Raw genomic sequence first — 19,299 nt, 5'->3', positions numbered from 1 at the left:
TGTTTTGTTTTGTTTTGTTTTTAAAGGAGATGGGAGTTTATTAAATACATTGCAAGGGAGCAGCAGGTGGGAGAGCAAAGGAGAGATTGCTTCCTCCTCTCCAGTATTTTGAAATGGTCCTAGTCTCCAAGATAACAGGCAATAGATTGGGTTGTATTTCTCCCAGTTTAAGAGTTGTAGGCAGGTGCTCTTCAGGATGAGTGAAGGCCTCTGAGGCAACAAATACCCAAATGCTCTTTTTGAATTAAGGACTAAAAATGTACAATCACTGCAAACTTTACAGTTGGAAAAGCTTCTCGTGGTGACTACAGCCATTTACACATTGCAGAGCTTTGCAATACACAGGACACTTTCCTGAGCATTTCTCACAAATCCTTCTGTCAATCCACAGAAGCAAGCAGGACAGACACTACTATTACCTGCGTCACAGAGGGTGTGGATTGTCCAAGGGGTGGAGCTGGGATTTCAACTCTGACCCTCAGACCCAGGCATCTTTCCATGACACCCCAAACATACTAGTAATTAAAAAGATATTTTTCCCCTCCTTAGAAATAAATCTGTGAAGAAAATTTGATTGATAAATGTTTTGCTTGTAGTTTACATCGTCAAATATTACAGCGAGGTAGCCTTGGTTTTTCTAGTGGAATTGAAGCTTAAATTTCATGGGAAAATGAAAGCCTTTAGCCTTTGTGAATAAGAAGAATTGGATGCGGGAACAAAACCACAGTGTGGATAAGGGCGTGTGAAATAGAAATGCTTCATGTAGCTGGGCACCTGGTATCAGTAGCAAACTCCTACTCACCTTATAATCCAGCGATATAAAAAACATTCCCAGGGGCACCTGGGTGGCTCAGTGGGTTAAAGCCTCTGCCTTTGGCTCTAGTCATGGTCCCAGGGTCCTGGGATCGAGCCCCACATTGGGCTCTCTGCTCAGCAGGGAACCTGCTTCCTTCTCTCTCTCTCTCTCTCTCTCTCTGCCTACCTGTGATCTCTGTCAAACAAATAAATTTTAAAATCTTTAAAAAAAAAAAACAAAAAAAAACCATTCCCTCCCCAAAGAGTCCATCATATATGAGGGCCTAAAAAGCCTCTTGATGGGGTGAAGGCTCCTAATAGGAAGCCAGGGTCTGGTGTCTGTCCCTCAGATTCACTACTCTGGGACAATTTAGGACCAAATGCTAGCCGGAAGTGGACAAGATTCAAAGAGAAAGTTAAAGCAAAGAGTTATCTCACTAACAGCTTCCTGAGACCCTGAGAACTCAAGGCAATAATGCTTGTGGCACTAGTTGGGCTAAATAAAGGACAGCATAAGAACACAGTGGGGTGTAGAAGTTATTTCTGAAATAGCCATTGCGTGAGCAGAGGCCATCTTAGCATGGAGCAAAAGGAGCAGAGTCAGGAAATATTGTATTCTTACAGTTGTTGCAGCTTTTTAATATATTAATTCATTCAGAAAGTATTTATTGAGATCACATGTTATGTGATAGGTAGTTAGGAACAGCAGTGAACAAAACAGATGAATTCTTACTCTTTAGAAGTTTTATCCTATTGGGAGAAGATAGAAAACAAATAAATTGTGTGGTGGAGACAGTTGCCATGGGAAAAGTCAAAGCAGGACAAAGGGATGTGGCTTTAAAGAAACACAAGTTGTCTTTCTATTTTCAATGTTTTTATAAATCATCAAAAGTCCATTTGATTAATGTTAGTAGTTGCAATAGTAGAGGAACACTTCATAATGATAACGGGACCAATTCCTCAGGAAGACATAACAGTCCTAAATGTATACGTTTCTAAAAACAGAGTTTTACAATACATGAAGCAAAACCTGTTGGAACTTCAAGGCCAAATAGAGAACTCCACAATTACAGCTGGAGATTTCATCAGTTCTCTCTCAATAAATTATGGAAGAAATACAAAGAGTCAGGAAAGATATACATGATTTGAACATTACCAACTAACTTGACCTATTAACATTTATAGAACACTCCAGCCAGCAACGCCACATTAGTTTTCTATGCAAATGAAACACTCACTAGGGCTATAAAACAAGTCTTAATAAATTTAAAATAATTGAAATCATACCACAAGAGAATTAGAAAAAGAGCAAAATACTAGAAAATTTGAATATTTGGAAACTAAAAATAAACATCTAAATAATTCATGTGACTAAAAGTGAAAGGGAAAGTAAATACTCTAAACTACATTTGAAAATATGTGTTTATATTAAATAGCACATTAAAATTTCCGAGACACAGCTAAAGCAGCTAAAATTGCCTAGAGACAAATTTATGGCTTTAAAAGCTTCTATTGGAAAAGAAGAAAAGTCTAAAATTAATAATCTAAATTTCCACTAAAAGAAAGTAGGGAAAGAAGAGCAAATTAAACCTAAAGTAAACAGAAGGAAGGAAATAATAAGGAGCAAAAATCAATGACATGGAAATGAACAAGTAATAGGGAAAAAATGAAACAAAAAACTGTGTTTTTTTGTAAAATAACAATAAAATCGATAACATTTTAACCAGACAGATCAAGAAAATGAGACAGAAAACACAAATATCAACATCAGGAATGAAAGAGGAGATTTCATTACAGAGACCAGAGAGATTAAAAGAAAAATAAGGTAATAATATAAGCACTTTATATAGCTCCTTTAGGACAAAACTAGTATTTTTCTTGGAAAAATACAAGCACATACACAGTTATATTTCTCTGAAACAGTTCCTTCTCAGTGTAGTCTCCACCATTTGTAATAATTTTAACTTTCAACCAAAGTAGTTCCGTTTTGCAGAGAAAACTGAGAGTGTGGTAAATAATGTGAATTGTCACACCCCAGTATTTTATCAGACTACTAGAGTTCATGAATTCCTGTAATACTACTTTCTACAATTGCTAATATCCCTTGCACAACTTCTCAATGTGGCAAAAATGAACATGTTCATGAATATGACCCAAAGACATCATCTTTCTATAATATATAGAAATAAGAAGCAAAGGTAGATAAAATTTTTTAAAAGATTGTATTATTTATTTAGGAGAAAAAGAGAGAGAGAGCATGAGAGTGGGGAGGGTCAGAGGGAGTAACAGCTTCCCACTGAGGAAGGAGCCCATACGGGCCTTGATTCTGGGATTCTGGGACTCTGAGATCATGATCTGAGCCAAAGGCAGAAACTTAAGCACTGAGCCACTCAGGTACCCCAAAGATAAATAAATTTAAAATTATGCTTAATAATTAATACCTTAGTATTAAGTCTTATTTAGAAATGATATAGGTATCCAGTGATTTTTCCATTAACCAATTTCGTAGTAATCCAAGATTTTAAGTTACTTAGATCATAGAAATGTATCTTCAGGTTGACAGACTACAAAACATTAAAACTAATGAAATAAAGTTCATGAGAATGAGGATCAATTTGGTCAAACAGAAATTTACATTTTTCATAAGCAAGCATTAGGTAAAAGTAATGCTATCTTATTTGATCAGTAAACCTGTATATGTTTAGAAAATCATACTCAAGTATAATAAAAATGTATACTTGTATTACATATAATACTGATAATTCACCAAAAAACATAGTTTTTATTAAATCAAATTATTAAACTAGTTTGCCAAAGATTTACCTAAATTATGCAAACAAATTCTTAAAGTGTTTCTGAGCTGGTTTCTTTTCAAATAGTTTTTAGATTTAGCCCTTTTTAAGTTCCATTTCCTTATTTCCCGAGAATTATAGAAATATATTTACATAAGCACTTATCTGGTAAGCCAATCAGAACAGGGCTCCTTTAATTTAGGAGATTTTATAATCTAATTTATTAATTCCACCTAGATTTAGGAAAACATTACACATCCATACAATCAGGGAAAGACCTCTGAATTACAGATATGTCATTCACAAAGAGAGGGTTTATAGCTTTAATTCCAAAATTCCAGTTATCAGTCAAAAGTAAACACAGAATCACAAGAAAAATTTACTTGTTCAGATTATCAGAGAGCTCTTTTCCTTCCTGGTGGAACACATTCTTAACTGATTTGAGCCCAAACAGATGAATAGGAAAACAAAATCAGCAAATTAGTTTCTCTGTTGTCTCTCATGAACAGAGACTAGATCTCAACAAATCCTTTATCCATATAGACAGCGCACCAAACAGTCAGACTGTAACACTAAATTCCCAGTCACTGCTACCAACAATGGGCCATGACTTACTGCTATAAGCAAAGCAAAGACAAACCAAAATATTAATAGAGAACAATATTAAAATTGGAAAAAAGAGAGACTTGGCAAAGTTCTACTGTCATTTTGAGAGCCTCAAAACAGACGTAGCTCAGTTTTTAAGTAGCCCATAAGCTCTACTTACATGGTGAAAAGTATACCTGGTTTTGTTAGGGGAATCCATTGGGCATCTCAGTAGAAGACATACAAAGTGTTAAAAGACAATTTAAAAAAAAAAAAAAATATATATATATATATATATATATATATCTCACATACACTTATTTAAAATAGATCAAAATAACAAATAGCAATATCTCACAAGACCGAATTTCACAGCACGATCTACTATAGACATCTTCCCAAACTGCATAATGTGGATGGCAGGCTTTCTAATCATGCCATTTAAAGGAATGTTCTACATTTGAGTTTTAATGATTTGAAATGTATTACAGCTTATCTTTGTAACTGTGTGAAAGACCAGCCAATTGAACCACTTGGCCTATTCAGACACAAGAATACTGAAAATGACAGAATTCAAAGAGGAACCTAGGAAGCGTGATTAAGATGACACTCTAGAGCCCCCTCACCATGGTGTGGTGAAGAGCTTGCCAGAAGCCCCTTTTTCAGTCCTTATGAAGAGTTTAACTTTAAAACAAAGAGAGTGCCCATACTTGGCAAGGTTCTTGCATGCATCTGTTACAAGCCTACAGTATTTAGAGACGGGTTCTCGATGCACAGAATTGCATCCAGAAATTAGAGCAGAGAGGAAAAGACAATATTCTTTTTTTCTTTTCAAATATTTTATTTTTTTATTTGACAGAGAGATCACAAGTAGGCAGAGAGGTAGGCAGAGAGAGACAGAGAAAGAGGGAAGCAGGCTCCCTGCTGAGCAGAGAGCCCCAATGCAGGGCTCGATCCCAGGACCCCGAGATCATGACCTGAGCCAAACACAGAGGCTTAACCCACCCATGTGTCCCAACAATATTTTTTAAATGAAGGTAAAAATCATGTCTTTCATACAGATATAAAATGAAGATGGATTAAAGGTTTATTGACTATATTAATCAGTGAAAGTATATGTTGTAAACACCTCCAAGGAGAAAATTAAAAATCACAAATCTATATGAAGTAAAGGAATGTTGAAATGAATGTGTAAATGGTAGCAAAACTAACTTCTTCCATAGTGATAGAAAGAAGGCAACTGAGCTTTACTGATCAGGACAACACATATCTATAAACAAGAATTATTTTGCACTGCCATCAGTTATCTACAATTTACAGAGTTTCCACAAAATTGGAATCAGAAAACCCTGAAGGGTATTCTCTGGAATCTAGACAATGGAGTTGTCCACCTGGGCACAAGTTTTTCCCGTACAAGGGATACCTCTCCCCTGAAACCGGAAGACAGGAAATAGAAAAGCATGTGTACTTAAGTAAATTTGTAGTAAGGACAAGAAATTAAGGAAATTAAGGAAACTCATCTCTGGTAGTCTCTTTTGGTCTCCACCCCCCCTCCCTTCAATGAAAAAGAACATGAGGTTATCTACTACAAATTAAAGGAACTGGTTGCTGTGAAGTGCATGCATAAAAATATCTCACATTAGCCTTACCACAGTGACTTTCTCATTTCATTTAAAGGAGCATGTAAAACACAGATAAGTCATCTGGGAGATACGATGGATTATCCTTTTAATGTCTGGCACAGGCTAATCCTCTGGACACTGTATGAAGTTAGGTCTAGTAATCTATCACTAGGCAAGTTTGGGAAACAGGGCTCTAGTATATTTTACTTTAGGGTTCACTAACAGACCCCTGAAGAAATAAAACCCAGGACTGGTGAGTTTTGAAAGATCCTTGGCATTCTTTCTAGGTGAGACATTTAGAAGTACTGAGAAGTACTGGGCACTCAATGAGTGCAACATGAGGGAAGGAGGAAGAGCCGTAAAAGGAAAGGAATAGAATATAGTACAGTATATAGTATATAGTATAATATAACATAGTATAGTAAGGAAGGGGCCCAGTGGGGAACTGACACAAGCTTCACCTGGTGCACAGTGTGTCCAGTGGAAACGAAAGGAGACAAGAGCAAGAAAGAATGGTACTGATGAGCCTCAAGCAGATCTGTGAAAGCCAAGAGCTATAGTAGAGAAAGACAAGAGCTACAGTAGAGAAGGACAAGAGAAACGGAGGACAATTAAATCAGACCCTTCAGGGGAGGGCTCTGGCCCTGGTATTTAGTAAGTTCTTGTGGTGATTGCAACCTGCAGCCTAAGTTGATAACCTCTGTTCCCCACTGGAGTTCACCAAATAAAACACGTCATTGATGCCGTGGTTCTAAGTAATTCATCTGTTCCCTACTCAAGAAACTGAAGATTTTGATTGGATTTCTTCTTTTTGATCAGAGCAAAATTCCTGAAGAGAAAATGACTTGTAGTTTTTGCCGTTTCAATTGTGTCATATCACTGAATGTTCTCTTTCTGTGAAGAAAAAGAACAGGTAGACTTTCCACTTATCAGTGTGTACTACTGTTGCAGTCAAATGAGAATTCAAAAATGTGCTTGTAAAAATAGCAGGTTTAAAGTCTTTATTCTTTGTAACCTAATACTACTACTATGAGTGATACAGTGGAAAGGGCAATGGGTTTGGACTCAGAAGTTGACAAAGCCACTGACAGTATTGCCCAGAGAAATCATGACACACTTATCTCACCCTCAGTTTCCTTCTCTGAAAAATGAGATACTACATCTCTTTGAATCTAAAATGCCATTGATTCTAAAATAACTACAGTGTTATATACCACTAAAGGGTAGATAGTTTTATTCCACTACTAATGTAAATAGTTGGAATTATTATGACAACATTTTTGGTAATAAAGTCCAAATGTTCCAGAATATAAAAATAAAACTCATTTGTCTTATTAAAAAATTCGTTGAGCTGAGAAAAATCTTTAATTTTTCTCAACAAATAAGTAAATATTTTATTATAGTCTAATGCATCTCTCCAAAAAGGAGACCCGATGTGATTTTCATTTTTTTTAAGATTTATTTATTTTAGATAGAGCAAGAGCATGAACAGGAGGGGCACAGGGAGAGGGAGAATCTCAAGCAGACTCCCCAATGAGTACAGAGCCCAACACAGGGCTGACTCTCAGGATCCTGATACCAGGACCTGAGCTAAAACCAAGAGTCGGAGGCTTAACCAACTTGCCACCTGTGGTGATACTTTAATTAGTTTTCATAAAGTAAAAACTTTTAAATCAATCTCTTCTAAAGTCAACTTGTTAACCATGCCTACTGAGAGTTTTTCTTCTTAAGAGTCAAACCTTAACTCAAGACACAAAAGATTAGCTAAATAAAAGATTACCCAAATAAAAAACCACCTCCCTTTTAATTTTTCTGTAAGAATTCCAAAGATATGATGAAGAACACTGTCCCCCCCTAAGAAAGGGGCTGGGTATTTACATATGCCTAACCAGTGATAAGAGCAAGAATTGATTCTGTCAAAATTTAAATTCAGGATTTTTAAGATTTTTTAGCTTAGTAGAAGCCAGTAGTACTGGGGCGCCTGGGTGGCTCCTTGGGTTAAAGCCTCTGCCTTCGGCTCAGGTCATGATCCCAGAATTCTAGGATCCAGCCCCACATCAGGCTCTCTGCTCAGCAGGGAGCCTGCTTCCTCCTCCTCTCTCTCTCTCTCTCTCTCTCTCTGCCTGCCTCTCTGCCTACTTGTGACCTCTGTCTGCCAAATAAATAAATAAAATCTTTAAAAAAAAAAAAAAAAAAAAAAAAGAAGAAGCAGCAGCAGCCAGTAGTATTAATGTTGTTAATTTGTCCTGTGAAGACATGAGAGTAATTATAAATGCATAGGTGAACTGGATAACTGTGTTCAGTTAGTGAGGTATGCCATGTAGATGGGAGGAGGTACAGGGGAAGAAGAAACAGGAGTAACAAGGCTGTAGGGGAACACAAGAGTTTGGGGGAAAGGACAATAGTACCAAAAACAAGAACAGAGTAGTAAATCTAAGACGTTAAATGTGAATGTCTCTAACACACTGTCCTACTAAATGAGGCTTTCAATAAAGGGAGAGCTTGACAGAAAGCAACATCCAGAAGATATCCAGGAAAAGAAAACACACACACACACACACACACACACACACACATCAGTTTACCTTCAAACAGGGATTAGGCCGGGTGTAGCTATTTCTCTTACACAACTGATTCTACACTAAGAAAGTGTAGCTGAAGGAGAGCACACTGTGAGGGAGGTGGGACCTAGAGACCCAGCACTCAGGACCCACCACTCAGGATGAGCATTAAGTGGCTCTGCAAGAACCTTTCAGCAGTCAGGAAACAAAAACACAACCTCAGTCTGGCCAAAAAACAATTTGTTAGCGCACTTTAAATTATGCAAAGGCTAGGATGATCCGAAGACTCAAAAACCGTCCACCTCTACAGTCATTCCTTTTCCCGGTCTTATTCTCTCAATTTTTTTCCTTGGAAAGAAGGAATACCAGGGACCTTGGAACCCTGGGACACCGGGGGCCCTGGGTTTAGGTCCTTACAGCCTAGGAGCCAAGGATGAAAAACGCACAAACGAGCCGCCAGACCCTCTGCCTAGACAATGTTCGTCACATCCACTGAAAGATTTCTGGGACGCTGGAATAGAAGGTCGGGCGGATGACCTCCCCGAACCCACTGGTTCAGCCAGATATGACACGCCTTAAGCCGAGGCAATAGGAAGTTAACACAACCTACCAATGAAGTCCGCATGCCAAAATACGGAACCCGGATCTCACTAGGCCTTCACAGCTACTTAAATTTTCAAGAAACATGGAGGAAAGAGAGACGAGTTCAACAACATCATCGTAAGAAATGAGCCAAAGACAAGAACTGTTACGGTCCACGGGGTAAATATCCCGTTCGGCCCAGGAGCCCATGGCAGGAGGAGAAATGGGAGTTATTAAGAGGATAACAGAGAGCGAGCGGTAGAGCGCCCAAACACACTGTGGGACGGGGTCTCCTGTGGATACATATGACAAACCAATAATAAAATGTATCTTCGAAACAATTAGAAATTTGAACGGAAAGTGAGTATTAGGTGATATTAAGGAATTACCTTTCCAAGGTGTGAAAATGGCGGGTAATTACTTTACTTTTTTTTTCCCCCCCTTAAGTACTCCTCGGGATAGTTTACATGGAAAACGTGCTCTAAAAGCGCGGCACCGCCAGTCTGTGCCCTCTTCGCACCACGGCGCCTCACGACCCCCTCGTCCCTCGGTCGCCCGGCCCTCGAGGTGCCCCGAGAATTGGCGCTTCCGCCGGGCTCGCAGCTCCCGGCATACTCCACGCTACCGCCACAGGACCCACAGTCCCAGGCCTGGGTCCCGCGAACAGCCTCTTACCCAAGGTGCTCCGGGCGCGGTGCTCATTTGCATGCCCCACCCGGCAGGAAAACGCGGCAGACCAGTCGCGGCCTAGCCCGCGTGGCATCACGTTTGCGAGCCTCATGAGTAGCACCGTGCCACCGCAGTTCCCCAAACGTTGCGTGGTTCCCGGAGAGGCCCACACTTCAGTCACCCTAACTAAGAGAGGCGAGACTCTTTCGGAACCTTATATAGCTGGTGGGCGGAGGTCGTAGCGTGCTCGCTTCGGCAGCACATATACTAAAATTGGAACGATACAGAGAAGATTAGCATGGCCCCTGCGCAAGGATGACACGCAAATTCGTGAAGCGTTCCATATTTTATCCGGTTTGCCGGTGAACTGCCGCACTTCGCGGAGGAAACGGTATCGCTCAAACTGAAAAAAAATAGTAAAATTGTGATATTTTAGTAGAAAAATGTTTCTGTGGAGCACAATGTGGCTTGTGAACGAAGTTGGGTTGCACCTGGAAATTTATGTGTCATTTCTACATATTTCGGAAATGAGAAGATGTCAACTTGTGACTCCTTAGAGTTTAATAATTCTGAAATCGACGCAATTTTTGTTCTTCTCTCCCTCAACACCATAACTCTAGAGGCGCCAAGAATATTGCCTCTGTTGGGTAGTAGAACGCTAGCACAGGAAATGGTCCATGAATCTTTAAAAAAAAAAATCACTTCTAAATTATTAAATTGCTAAATTAATGAATCCTTACTAAAGGAAGTTAGCAACATCAGTGCACATTTCCTGCGCCTACTATGTGACAATCCTCAGTCGTTTTGGACCTGAGTGTAAACGCTCTGTGTCAGTGCGAGCTGCGTTAAAGCAGGGACTTTTACCAGGGAGTAGCGGTTATACCGCTTGAAATCAGTGTGGGCGGCGGCCCGTGGATCCTAGAGCTCCAGCGCTCAGTCCACTGGCTACACGTGGCAAGCCCACCTGCTTTCACGAGTCTTGCCGAGAACGCTTTTGTATGCCTGTTTTCACCTGGCATCTAAGGAGCACTCGGAAATGCTAGTTTGCCTAAATCAGAAGGATTCCGTGACGGAAAATTTGACTAAATAAAGTTAATTGCCCAATCCCAAAACAGATTTCAACCAATGAGAACAAGCGTCCGGATTCAGATACCAGGATTGCCTAGGTAACTTCATAATAGTAACCTGCGGGGAGGCCACGAGGATGCCAGGGGCCAGTCAAGATCCAGTCTCATGTCCAACGACAGAGGATATCCTGGAAGACCAGGAGAACCTCGCAGGGCTGCGGTCCTAGTGGCTACTAACGTGAATAGCTTAACTGAAGTCATAACACCCCTCCAGAACTTCTCCCAAAACTAATTTTTGGTGCTTAAACCGCAGAGCGGCAGCTCACGGGGAAACCGGGTAAAATATGGAACGCTTCACGAATTTGCGTGTCATCCTTGCGCAGGGGCCATGCTAATCTTCTCTGTATCGTTCCAATTTTAGTATATGTGCTGCCGAAGCGAGCACGCTACGACCTCCGCCCACCAGCTATATAAGGTTCCGAAAGAGTCTCGCCTCTCTTAGTTAGGGTGACTGAAGTGTGGGCCTCTCCGGGAACCACGCAACGTTTGGGGAACTGCGGTGGCACGGTGCTACTCATGAGGCTCGCAAACGTGATGCCACGCGGGCTAGGCCGCGACTGGTCTGCCGCGTTTTCCTGCCGGGTGGGGCATGCAAATGAGCGCCGCGCCCGGAGCACCTTGGGTAAGAGGCTGTTCGCGGGACCCAGGCCTGGGACTGCGGGTCCTGTGGCCGTCGCGCGAGGCCCGCGGAGCATGCCGGGAGTGGGTAGCACGGGGAGCACCTCGAGGGCCGGGCGAGTGAGGGACAAGGGGGCCGTGAGGCCGCCGTGGTGCGAAGAGGGCACGGACTGGCGCGACTGAGGTCTCTCCAAGGGCTTGTGAATCGGCTGACTTAACTGAGCCACCTGGGCGCGAGGTCGAACACGGATCTTCCCAGCAAAGTATGTAGGTAACGTCACCGATATTTCACCCGTGACAGAGTGGCCTTATGCCAGTCCTAGAAGACTTTGTTGAAATAAACTCAGCGACCAGCCCTCCAGCAGGGCTGTAAGGCCAGCGACCAGCCTGCCAACAATCTGACCACTCCCTTCGGAACACCGAACACCACACTTCAGGCTCCCCGGGCTCAGGGAGCACCTGCTGGTGTCTCCGGCCTGAGTCCATTCTGCGCAGGCGCCACAGGGAACAGGGAAAGGCGTGCCGAGGAGCCCGGATGCGTGGCCACGCCCTTCACAGGTGTTTTCCTTCTAAGTCATCTGGGAGCAGGCCTCCAACCCGCTGAACACTGAAGAACGCGGTTAGGCGCACCTGTTTGACCTGAAAGGTAGATTCGAGGAATTACACTACGAGAGTTGAATCAGAGAATCATTCTTGTACTTCCTTTTACTTTCCCGCACCCTAACCCTATCTCTGTTAGGACACAAACATTCAGGACAGACCTACCTGCAGGAATGCCAGAATGTTAGTATTAAATATTTTTATTTTAACTACTGCAGAAACCATACTGCCCAAGTCACGACCTTCTGTATTGTGAAATGACGGCTAAAGGTGAAAGCCTCTGGTACACTGTGATTACAGTGCTCCATATATTGAAGTAAAACGAAGGGCATAAGTTTGACAGCGTTGTGTTAAAATGGCATCCTTAATAAGGAATATGGCATATTTATATATAAAGAGTGGAGTTTTGCTTTTTTCTCCTGACTGTGGTCGTCCTATCCTTTTTTCCAAAAATATGATGCAATATTTTGAAGAGAAAGATCGGTAATATTGAGAAGTTTTTAAATTGGTATCCAATTTTATGTTGTACTAAAAGAAAGTAGTGTGAAACCATATGAACATTTCTGGTACTGCTGAGACAAAAATGGAGAAGAAACAGCCTACAGAGATTATTGGTAAACCTATGTCTCCCTTTGTTTATTATTATAATCCTTTTCTTTCACAGCTCTTGAAAAGTAATAAAAACACTATGTTCTTCTCACCCTCAAAAAAAATTTTTTTAAGGGAAAAAGGATATGCTGTTGAGTTAAATTACCTTACAAATAAAATATGCCTTTATATATTTCTTCTAATGGCTTGCTTTCTAATAAGCTAGTTCTGATTTCAAAGCTATTAAAAATAGTAAATTGATGTTCAATTGTATGATTTGAAGAAATGTATCAAAACCCTTCCATGTTCTTGCTCTCTTTAGAAACCTTATAACCAGTTTATTAACAGTTACATGGTTACAGGAATCTATAGTTGCAAGGATGGTCAGAGTTCAAGGGTCATGAACTTAAGGTCTCTACAAATTGTAAGCTCCTTCAGTCAGGCTAAACTGCAGGATGACCACATTTAAACACTTTATATTCTAAAAAAAAAAAGTTGACATATACAGAACAAAAAGTTGAATCTTGGCAAGAAATCAAATCTTTTGGGGGGGAAAAATCTTTATAATGGCTTTAAATTACCAAATGTCATGCCACTACTGAACAATGTGCTGTTAAAGAGCCAGAGCAGAATTTCTCAGGCGATTTATGTTTGACCCCGTTTAAAGCAATAAATACTCTCTAAACCCCTAGTATTGCTGAAATTCTATTTTGTTGTTATTGTTTAAATATGTGTAAACATAAAACTGGGTCTAAACTCCTTATTCTTATAGCTGTTATAAACTCTAAAACCAAAGCAGATTTACAAACCAACTATAAAACTACAAATTAGTGCAAGTCAAATTAACATTAATTTATTGCAGTAGATGATGTGTTTGTCTGAAACTAAATCACCATCGTTGGGTTTGATAGGGGAAAGATATAGCCTCTGTTCAGTTCTATACTTGGTCTGTTTCTGTGTGGTGACAATTGCAGAGAATACTAATTCACATAAGTACGTTCTGAAAAAAAAAAAAACAAACCTTTATTTACAACAAATTATACAGAAACTGGAACATAAATTTTTTCCCTTATTTTAACATCTGTGAAATAAGGACACAGTATACAGTAATTGGGTGCTGACAGTCTATAAAATAAGGTAGTTCAGAAAATCAGACCTCATACTTACTACCCTGCTAGTGAGAAATCCTTGAATGCCAATATGACTTGATGACTCTGTGAAGCTGTATTATTTATTTCAACATGGAGTTAGTATAACAATATAACTGAAATAAACACTAAATGTATAATTAAATTTTGCTGAAATTTGAAACAAGAAAAGAATAACCAAAATTAGTTTTAAGTTCTTAGAAATTTTTATTATTATTACTATTATTTTTTGTTTTGCTTCAGTCCTGAGCTCTTAGTCAGACAGTTGAAGATAAAGACAGAACTAGGTCTCTCATAGTGTTTTACTTTATATCTGCTTGGGACTATGTTGGCTCGTATTTCAACAATTGTTGGCAAGATAGAAAAGAACTAACAGAGAATCTGTATGGTCAGAAATGCCCTCTCACCCCCAAAACAATGCAGACAGGTTCCTACAGCAAAACTAGTCTGACACAGGCATCACAGGCCTTGTGGTTTTTCAAACAGGCTCAGCACTATGTCTGAGCACTCATTCACTATGCCATGAATGAGGCTTGAGAATGCAGAGTTTCACAGAGGCAATTAGTATCTCATTTACACCATTTCAAAATTGATCATAAATCAGATTTTATTATTATTGCTTCAACTCTGTTTTCAATTTAGAATATTCAAATTACCATTAAATCTTTATTTGTATAGAATGTCCTGAAAGCATTTGGCTTTCACTTGGTACAAATATATCATTTATATTATTTAGTCTGCCTCTATTCATTTCCCATTAGCCTCTACAAAATAGTACATTACTCAGTGGCATGTCATTTTCATGATGTGAAATCAAAGTATTGATTTGTTAAAAACATAAAAAACTAAAATCTTGATCATTAAAAATGCTACTTATATTATCACGAGGAAATAGAAACTTTGCCTTCATAGACAACGTAAGTATAATAACAGGCGCTGGCCATTGCTATCATTTAACTAGGACACAAGAACCAAATATCAGCCAATTATAAACACTGTCACGTTGATGGTGCTTTAGCTCAGTAATATGAAATGGCAAATGTAAATGCAAATTCACTTTGAAATCTCATGGCAATACTTAGTTATAAGCTGAATATAACTTATTCTGATGTGTCGGATTCTGCTTATTTCAATATTTTAAGGCAGTCATCCCAATAAGAACAGTTTATTTTAAAAATCCTGTAGAAAATCCTTTGACCCTTAAGGATCTGTCTGAAGACTCTAAGAGATTCTAAATATCAATTTGGGAAACACTATAGGCTGACATAGAAAAGTGTAATTTCTGGAGTTTGTGTAACTTTATATGCATTCTTTCTTTTAAAAGAATAAACCAAGAATTAGAAACAGAAGTTTCAATAGTCTCAAATCAATCAACATGATACATCATATCAATAAAAGAAAGGATTAAAAATCATATGATCATTTAAATAGATCCAGAAAAACCATCTGACAAAATACAACCTCCATTCATGATAATCAACCAAGTAGGTGTGGAGGGAACACACCACAACATAATAAAGGCCTTATGTGAAACATCCACAGCTAATATACTCAGTGGGGAAAAACTGAGCTTTTCCCCTAAGATCAGGAATAAGATAAGGTTGTTCACTCTCACCACTTTTATACAACATAGTACTGTAATTCCTAGCCACAGCAATCAGACAAGAGAAAATAATAAAAAGCATCCAAATAGGTAAGGAAGAAGTAAAGCTTTCACTGTTAGCAGATGAAATGACACTATGTAGAGAAAACCTGAAAGACTCCACCAAGAAACTACAAGAACTGATACATGAATTCAGGAAGGTCGCAGAACACAAAAATCAATGTATAAAAATCCATTGCTTTTCTGGGGCACCTGGCTGGCTCAGTCTGTAGAGCATGTGACTGTTGATCTCAGGGTCATGAGTTCAAGCCCCATATTGGGTCTGGAGCCTATTTTCACTAACTAACTAACTAACTAAATAAATAAATAAATAAAGGCTGTTGGCATTTCTATATGCTAATAATAAAGCATTAAGAGAAATTAAAAGAAGAATCTCATCTACAGTTGGACAAAAAATAATAAAATACCTAGGAACAAACTTAACAAAAAAGGTAAAAGACCTGTACTGTGAAAATTATAAAAGGTTGATGATAGAAATTGAAGACAAGGGGAGCCTGGGTGGCTCAGTGGATTAAGCCTCTGCCTTTGGCTCAGGTCATGATCTCAGGATTGTGGGATCAAGTCCTGCATTAGGCTCTCTGCTCAGTGGGGGGCCTGCTTCCTCCTCTCTCTCTCTCTGCCTGCCTCTCTGCCTACTTGTGATCTCTCTCTGTCAAATAAATGAAATCTTTAAAAAAAGAAAAAAAGAAAAAAAATTGAAGACAACACAAAAAATTAGACATTCCATGCTAGTGGATTAGAAGAGTTAATATTGTTAAATGTTTATACTACTCAAAGCAACCTACAGACTTAATGCAATCCCTATCAAAATCCCAAAGGCATTTTTAACACAACTAAAACAAACAACTCTAACATTTGTGTACAACCACAAAAAAACCTTGAAAAGCCAAATAATCTTAGAAAAAAGAAATACAAAACTAGAGATACTGCAGTGGCAGACTTCAAGTTATATTACAAAAGCTGTAGTAAAACATTATGGTACTGGCACAAAAATAGACACATAGATCAACAGAACAGAATAGAAAGCCTAGAAATAAACCCACAATTTTATGGTCAATTAATCTTCCACAAAGGAGGCAAGAATATATAATGGGAAAAAGACTCATTTGCAATAACATGGATGGAGCTAGAAAGTATAATGCTAAGCAAAATAAGTTAGTCAGAGAAAGTCAAATGCCGTATGATTTCATTCATATGTGGAACTTAAGAAACAAATGAGCAAAGGGAAAAAAGAAATCAAAAGAGAGAGAGAGAGCAATAAACCAAGGAAAACTCTTAGTTATAGAGAACAAACCGATAGTTACCAAAGGGGATGAGAGTGGGGACAGGGTTAAATAGAGATGGGAATTAACTAGTGCCCTTGTTGTGATAGAGCACAGGTGAATTATAGAACTGTCAATTCACTATATTGTATAGCTGAAACTAATATAACACTGTATGTTAACTAACAGGAATTAAAATAAAAACTTTTGAAAAAAAAACGGTTTCTTCAACAAATGGTGTTGGGAAAACTGGACTGTAACATGTGAAAGAATAAACTGGACCACTTTTTTACACTGTAAACAAAACTGCTCACAAAACTAAACACAAAATGGATTAAGGATCTAAGTGTGAGACCTGAAACCACAAAAATCCTAGAAGAGAGCACAGGCAATAATTTCTCTGATACTGGCCATAACAGTATCTCTAGATATGTCTCCTGAATCAAGGGAAACAAAAGCAAAAATAAACTGTTGGGACTACATCAAAATAAAAAGCTTCGACACAGCAAAGGAAATAACCAACAAAACTAAAAAACAACCTACTGAATGAGAAAAAGATATTTGCAAATGACATAACCAATGAAGTGTAAGTATCCAAAATATATAAAGAACTTATACAACTCAACTATAAAATCCCCAAATAGTCTGATTTTAAAATGAGCAGGAAGTACCTGAGTGGCTCAGTCGGTTAAGTGTCTGACTTTGGCTCAGGTCATGATCTCAGGGTCCTAGGATTGAGCCCCATGTCCAGCTCCATGTTCAACTGGGATTCTGCTTCTCCCTCTCCCTCTTCCCCTCCCCACAATTGTGTGCACTCTTCCCCTTCTCAAATAAATGAATAAAATCTTTAAGAAAATGAACAGAGGACATGAATAAACATTTCTTCAAAGAAAACTTGCAGACGAACAACAGACACAAGAAAAGATGCTCAGTATCACTCATCATTAGGGAAATGCAAATCAAAACCACCATGAGATATTGCTTCATACCTCTCAGAATGGCTAAAATGAAAAACACAAGAAACAGCAAGTGTTGGCAAGGATGTGAAGAAATAGGAACCCTCATGCACTATTGTTGGCAATGGAAACTGGTGTAGTCATTGTGGAAGACAGTATGGAGGTTCCTCAAAAAATTAAAAATAGATTTCCCTATGATCCAGCAGTTGCACTACTGGGTATTTACCCAAAAAAATGCAAAGACACTAATTCAGAGGTGCGGGGGTGGCTCAGTCAGTTGAGCATCTAACTCTTGTGCTAGGCTTGGGTCTTGACCTCAGGGTCATGATTTCAGGCTTGGCACTGGGCTCTGTGCTGGGTTTGGAGCCTATTTAAAGACACACACACACACACACACACACACACACACAATTTATTTTTTTTTTTTTAATTTTTTTTTTTTTTTTTTAAAGATTTTATTTATTTATTTGACAGAGAGAAATCACAAGTAGTCAGAGAGGCAGGCAGAGAGAGAGAGAGGGAAGCAGGCTCCCTGCTGAGCAAAGAGCCCGATGCGGGACTCGATCCCAGGACCCTGAGATCATGACCTGAGCCGAAGGCAGCGGCTTAACCCACTGAGCCACCCAGGCGCCCACACACACACAATTTAAAGGATGCATGCACTCCTATGTTTTTTTCAGCATAATTTACAATAACCAAATTATGGAAGCAGCCCAATTGTCCATCAATAGAAGAATGTATAAAGAAGTGAGATATACTTAAACACACACACACACACACACACACACACACACATGCGCAGGACTATTAGCCATAAAAAAAGAATGAAATCTTGCCATTTGCAACAGCATGGATAAATCTAGAATATAATGCTAAGTGAAATAATTCAAAGAAAGACAAACACCATATGTTTTCACTCATATGTATAATTTAAGAAACAAAACAAAGGAGCAAAGGAGACAAATAGAGAGAAAGACAAATTAAGAAACAGACTCTTAACTATAGAGAACAAATTGATGGTGACCAGAGAGGAGAGATGGGTAGGGGAATGTGTAAAACAAGTGAAAGAGATTAAAAATACACTTTACTCAAAAAGCACTGAGTGATATATGGAATTGTTGAGTCACTATTTGTACACCTGAAATGACTATAACACAGTATGTTAAATACACCGAAATTAAAACAAGATTTTAAGAAAAAGAATTAGAAACAAAAGGTGCAAGGGGAGTAATATTTATTGAAAACCAATTACTGGACAGCCATTAAAAATAAAAGATTGCATTTTTTTTAGATTTTATTTATTCATTTGACAGATAGAGATCACAAGTAGGCAGAGAAGCAGGCAGAGAGAGAGGAGGAAGCAGGCTCCCTGCTGAGCAGAGAGCCCAACAGGGGGCTCGATTCCAAGAACCTGGGATCATGACCAGAGCCAAATGCAGAGGCCGTAACCCACTGAGCCACCCAGCTGACCCAAAAGATTGCATTTATATTTGCAATTATTCTGAGAGGGACGCCCAGGTGGCTCAGTTGGTTAAGCACCTACCTTTAGCTCAGGTCATGGTCCTAAGATCCTGGGATCTAGCCCTGCCTCAGGCTCCCTGCTCAGTGGGGAGTTTGCTTATTTATCCCCCTCTCTCTCTCCCTCCCTCTGCCTCTCCACCTGCTCATGCTATCTATCCCAAATAAATAAATAAAATCTTTGAAAAAATTATCCTGAGAGGTAGAGATTAT

The 19,299-nt window shown here is 39.1% G+C and overlaps 2 non-coding genes across 2 annotated transcripts; one reads left to right on the top strand and one right to left on the bottom strand.

Moving 5' to 3' along the window:
- Positions 1-9,849: 9,849 nt before the first annotated feature.
- Positions 9,850-9,956, top strand: LOC116592107. Its single transcript, XR_004286300.1, has one exon. It is a non-coding gene; the product is annotated as a U6 spliceosomal RNA (small nuclear RNA).
- A 1,055-nt stretch (positions 9,957-11,011) lies between these two features.
- On the bottom strand, positions 11,012-11,118 carry LOC116592106. Its single transcript, XR_004286299.1, has one exon. It is a non-coding gene; the product is annotated as a U6 spliceosomal RNA (small nuclear RNA).
- Positions 11,119-19,299: the final 8,181 nt, after the last annotated feature.

This window comes from Mustela erminea, chromosome 5 (genome assembly GCF_009829155.1).
Source record: "Mustela erminea isolate mMusErm1 chromosome 5, mMusErm1.Pri, whole genome shotgun sequence".
Lineage (NCBI taxonomy): Eukaryota > Metazoa > Chordata > Mammalia > Carnivora > Mustelidae > Mustela > Mustela erminea.
Note: the sequence above shows the minus strand (reverse complement) of the source record. Positions and strands in the feature narration are given on the sequence as shown.